The sequence below is a fragment of the Perca fluviatilis genome, chromosome 6 (genome assembly GCF_010015445.1).
Source record: "Perca fluviatilis chromosome 6, GENO_Pfluv_1.0, whole genome shotgun sequence".
Taxonomy (NCBI): Eukaryota; Metazoa; Chordata; class Actinopteri; order Perciformes; family Percidae; genus Perca; species Perca fluviatilis.
The window spans coordinates 3,131,829-3,137,828 of record NC_053117.1 but is presented as its reverse complement, the minus strand read 5'-3'; the positions used below and the strand labels follow the sequence as shown (position 1 = coordinate 3,137,828).

General features: G+C 41.1%; 1 protein-coding gene across 1 annotated transcript in view; it reads left to right on the top strand.

Moving 5' to 3' along the window:
• The first annotated feature begins 3,279 nt into the window (after positions 1 to 3,279).
• tnc (tenascin C) overlaps positions 3,280 to 6,000 on the top strand; it is an 83,700-nt gene continuing 80,979 nt past the window's right edge. The window contains 1 exon segment of the mRNA XM_039804414.1: positions 3,280 to 3,402. The gene's annotated coding sequence lies outside the window, so the exon portion shown is untranslated.

Below are 6,000 nucleotides of genomic sequence, written 5' to 3'. Positions count from 1 at the left end.
GCTGTATGGATTGATAGTTGGATGATTGTAATGAAATGAATAGACAATCATCTGAAATGTAATGTGTGAATTACTTTTAGAAATACTAGTACTTTGATGTTAAATTGTGTCATATTGAACAGCTCATCTTTGTTAAATGAACATATGATCTTAGGTTTATGTGTATTGTATCCAAGCAATTGAAAAAAGTGGTAGAGTTTTGAAAAATGTGTATTTTGATCATTGGTTGTGAGTTTTGTGTCTAGAGATTTGAAAAATGACGTCAAGGTTCTGAAATTAGTGCCAAAGTGATTGTAAAAAACTGTAAGTTTAAAAAACTGCACCTCTGTAGTTTATTTCTGCCCTGGCCTCCAATGGATTGTGTGCACAGTCTGAAAATACCAGAGTGAAATTTGACCTTGCCTTTATGGTGCAGAACAACAGCACAGGTGTGTGATGTGTTAGATGCGATCCCCTCACCCCCCCCCGATGAGCCAGATTTCTGTTGGAATGATGAATGAACATTTGTCACAGCAAAGAAAGCAAAGCAGAGTTACAGCTGGGTGAAAGGCAACAGAAGCTCAACCACAGCCAAGTCAAAGTCAGACGTATTGTCTTACAATTTTTTTCATTTCTAACTTTGTTACCCACCATACTTCTTCTCTTTATAGACCTGAAAGAAGCTTTTGAAAATGATTTGTTATATAGAGTAAGAGGACCGACAGAGCTGGAGTCAGAATTGTTAGCACAGACGGGAGCATACAAGCATATTTTTCTTTGGTAAAGCTTAAACCCAAGTAAAATGAATGATTTAAAAAGTTAGCACACAGACAACCCAGTAAACTAGCTGTACTCCCATCAGGTGGTGCTGACCTGGTTCAGGGATGGACTCCCTATACCACCGTGCTAAACCTAGCTGGACGTTCGTGTGAGGCCCCTGGGGGCCCAGTGGCAAGATGATGACCTGTATCCCCCTACTGCTCCCCGGTTACTCCCACTCTATGTGCATTGTGTATGTAACATTAGATGATGCAAATGGCGCATATTTTGCCTAGCTATATGTTATATATTTACATAAACACAGAGTCTCCCCAGGAGTCAGCGCCTCTGACAAATGTGCATTTAGAGTGAAAAAACTCGAGACTACAACTAGAGCTACAACACCAGACCTGTGGTGGCCATGACACTGGATGTAATCCTTAAATACAGGCGTGACCATAGGCAAGACAAGTAGCCCCGGCCAGCCAATCAGACGTACAGTGAATTGATTCAGACGCGTAGAGCCCGCCCTCTCAGGCACAAATAGAAATAAAAACTCTCTGGTTTTGTATTTTTCTATTTTGTAATTTTCTATTCAACATTACAGAAATAGAAAAAAAATAACGTTTTCAACTTCTTAATTATATATTTTATCATTCATTTTATAATTATATATATATATAATATTATGATCTGATGAATAAAAAATACTATTTTAGATAATTGAATTCAATTTTACAATGTTCTACTTTTTATTTTTTACATTGAAAAATGAACTGAAAAGCATTACACGGACCCGATTAATCTGTTGATCAGACTAATCAATTAATGGTTGATGATCATTAGATGCTTGCAGTATGAAGCTTATTTAGAAAAAAAGTGCACATTTTTCTCAAACAATCTGAACTCAAGGTCCACTTACTAATGTTTTTCATGAGAAGAGCACACAATGCAGTTAAAAGCTTGAAAAGTGGAGCTTGAGTTCAGATAGTTTTGGTCAAACTACTGTTAGTAAAGACGTTTGAGCCGACCTCATTGCTACAAGGCAAACCTGGAACCTGTGGGCCCCATGGGGGTCCAGGGCCACTCTGTCCAGCTGCTACTCCAGTCTGGCAAAAGAGAAATGAGAGGTGGGATCTACTTTCTGTAAAGACTGAAATCATAGTCCATATGGTGCCCACATTCTTTCATATGAAGGGCCAAACATGTATCCGGATGGGCCAAAAATAAATGTTGATGTTACGTGAAAATTTATTTTATTTTATATAAAATTAACATTCCAAGTCTAAAATAAAACTTAAAAAATAATAACTGCTCTTAAATCTGAATATACTCTTTCTCTGATATTACAGACCTTGTATTACATTCTTCAATGCCTTTTGAAGTCATTTAGCACTTGCAATTTCGGTGGGAGACATGAACTTTCAACTTTAGGCTCCAGCTGATTTACTAGATTTTCTTTTGCCTCCATCGCTCCATCCTGACTTGGGTCAGCCAGTGACGTTAACACAGCTTGCAGCACGCAAATGAGAGAGAGAGAGAAAACCGTAAGTCTTGTAATTCTTTGTAGATAAAACTTATGTACATAATTTAATAGGGAAGTTTACCAGCACTGTGCTTTACAATGCTGTAAAAAATCAGATTAAGTACTTTGCCCGTGGGCCCCAAATTGAGCGGCCTTGATATAAGAGCATCTTATTGTGTAGTGATGCTGTTTCAGTGTATGCAGTATGATCATCCGGCTCATAGCAGCATTACATCACAGAGTCCCAAAAGTCTGTTCTGCTGTAGACGCTGTGGATGCCTGAGCTGTGTGGCGTGCAGCAGTAATCACTAAAGAATGAGCACATACTACTACTCCGCAGCAAAGACACTGGGGACATCTGTCATTCAGATGAGGATGGATGTAGGTCAGTGTTGGTTAGGGCCTGATTAAAGCAGCAACCTATGGCCTGAGATCTGTGCCCAGCCGCCACTGCCAACACAACATTGGACTCTTTTTTGCAGTTGTGAAGGCTGCGTGATTCGATATCCTTCCTCGCTGAAAATCCTTGCCCCAACTCCCACTTAGAACAGCTGAGATTGGATTACCCAACTGTCAATCAATCATATGGCTGCTGCTGATGCAAGCCCACCATGAAACATCCCAAACAGATGGCCGGCCACTACCACAGGCCTGCACCCCCACCCAGCCCTAACCCGGACCTAGCCCTGGATAAGAGACTATAAGCTCCTTAGAATGCTTTTCATGCTTATCACTAATTTAGGTATTTTTTTATCAAATATATTTATCAAATATAAATATATTTTTGCACCAATAAAGACACTTATAACGGCAGTTTAGCTTATGAGTTAACAGCTATCATTACCTTTATTCATAACATTGAGTGTTCATCTAACTGATGAGAATGTGTGAAAATGTCTTAATGAGTTCATAGATCCGCGACTGTGCTTAAGACAATAGCATGCCAGGGGGCTGAGCGATGGGTTTATTTTGGGGCAGGCGGCGACCCCCGACACCCGGCCGGCTCACAGCGGAGGAGGAGGCTGAGCCAGAGCAGGTGTCTCTGCTGACATCTGCTTCAGTTCACTGGGGAAACACAAGCACCCTGCAGCTACAGCACTCACAATGCCACTGAATCGCCCCGGCTCCATTTAAACAAGGTAGACCTCTTCCACTTCTTCTTATGGCTCTGGGTTATTCAGGCAGAGGGGTGAAGCCTCAATTCTTTGCAGGATTTGGTTATGGATTAGTGTTTTTGGTTGGTTGATTCTTTAAAAAGTTGTAATTTAGTTTTATTTAGTTTCTGACGGTGAACTTGTGCAGTTGTATCAGCAAAGCAACAGCACATGACTTTACACTGGGGACTGCACATTTCATATTCTGCGGTTTGGCTTTCCTTTATTACTATTTCTTGCTTTTGACACTTTCTATGTCCCACGTTCATTTTCAATGTGGCACTTTAATCCATAAACAAAAAAAAAACGTTTTCATGTCAGAGTATCACGAGGATTCGACCCAGATCTCTTACAGACATTAAAGGAAGAAATCGTTGGATGTTCGCTCTCATGCAATATTGATGCTGTCATGTTTACTCATCAACCCACTTTCCTCCTGAATCTAATCAAGCTGGCATGACAAACCCACCAGGCTGTTGATTCAGACACACTATTGATCGTTGAAGTTTGGGTCCATTGACCCCTGTGCATTTTTAAAGACTTTGCAGTGTAATCAAAGGCTTTCTGGACTCCTTGACCTGTGCTTAGCAGATGTAGCCTATATATATATTTCCCTGCAGCGTTCATACCGCTCTGACAGGCTTTCACATCACCCAGCCTTACTCTGTGTGTTTGCTATAATCGGACATTGATTCTCCTGTGCGCTCCTCAAACAATGGATTATATTAGGACAACGATATGATGGAAAGTGTGGAGGTGGTGGCAGGAGGATGATTTATGTTGACTGAGGATGAACAAGGGGGGGCTGACAAGAGTACCTGATAGAAATTCTGAGCATGCACTGGAGTGGCGTGAATCCCAGTCCATATGTGTCCTGTAAATGAAAGTGTAAAAAAAAAAGTGAAAAATGTCGTCTTTTCAATGTAATCTGACCTATTTCAAAACTCAGAGGGAACAGGGGACGTCTTGGATGAAGAAGGCCGTTTGATTTATATAAAGAATAAGTGTGCAGCATTTCTGATCTCTGCTGCTCCTTCAGATTTACTGAGTCTGGAGGTTTTAATGACCCCAGTGCACAATAGAAATGTATTGACTTCTGTTTGGTACAGTTTGTCCTTTCTCTTTCAATAGCTTGCTCTTCTGCTCTTCTGTTCAAGACATCATTTTATTCTGCTCACACACACTCAGTCTTCCTAACCAACAAAGTGCCACTGCTTACCTCTGAGCAGCCAATAAGCGGCTGTAAAATCCGAATGTCAGGAGGTGAAATTGATCCTGGCTTGTAGACAGCTTTGTGTATGTTGACAGATTCAGGTGTCTTTTAGGGTGTCCCCTGAGCCTGCAGATTAGAGAAGCAGGTTTGGTTTCTGGGAAGGTTGAATCCCTGGAGGTGGGTTAGTGAATCAGCTCTAAGCAAGGCATTTAAAATCTGACAATAAAATATGTGATTTGAAAGATGGCGTGAGGCTGTTAGCTCGGTGACATAGTGACAACTCATAAGGCCAGTTGAAGAACGGCAGTAGCTGGCAAGCTAACCGCTTCACTCCAGTAACAGACAACAACAGCCAGGGGACGCGCTAACTGTGAGACAGAGATTTATTTGTACGGTCTCCGAACTGTCTGCAAACCACGGAGCAGCTTACACTTTGTCAGAGCAGGGGTTATGAGAGGAGCTAATAAACTGTGATAGCTTCTTCAGCTCTCTGTTCCTTCAGTTAGCTTGCTGTTGGTAAACCGTTTGAATTTGCGTGTCAAAGTTGAACTCAATCTAAAAGACTTGCAGATTTACTTCAACTCGCCGATTGTGACGATTCCATTATAATGAACTGATTTAGCTGTGAAATGGGCAGAATGTTGCTGGTTATTTTGTGGCACTCAATAATGAATACATGAAGGGCCTGAAATCAACACCTGACCATGTTCCAAATGCTGGTAAACTTTGCCATTGGCAGGTGAAACTGCCAATCTACCTGCCACGTCCGCCGTTTCCTTGGATTGAAGCTAAAAAATGTGGCGGCTTAAACAAGCAAACAACAAAAAGATGAGGAGGATTCAAAGTAAAAGAAGAAGTTTTACTGTAATACCAAATGGACAGTTGGCGACAACTGAGTTGCTGATTTAAAACAGCAGTACATAACAAATGTCCTGTAGGGACTGTCCTGTGTATGGCTCAGAAAAAGAGAAGTTAAATCATTTTGTAATTGAGACTGAAAACTTAAAGTCAATTAAGAAGCAATTAAGGACCACGAGTCATCAAAAAGCCACCCACACACGATCAGTTGTAAACTAGCAAAGACTGCTCTTCCAGAAGAGACCGCTGAGGAAGAGTGTGTCTGCTCCTCAATCGCAAGAGTTTGTTGGGCAAATCATCCTTTTCTTTTGTGGCCATAAGTCCGTGAATACGCTCCAAAGTCAGCTCTTTCCATGTACACATCCTTAAATCTTGTCAAAAAACAGGATATTGTCACAACAAACTTGTACACATTTAGGAATGATAGTGTTTGGGTGTGTGTGTGTGTGTGTGTGTGTGTGTGTGTGTGTGTGTGTGTGTGTGTGTGTGTGTGTGTGACTGATGTTTTGTAC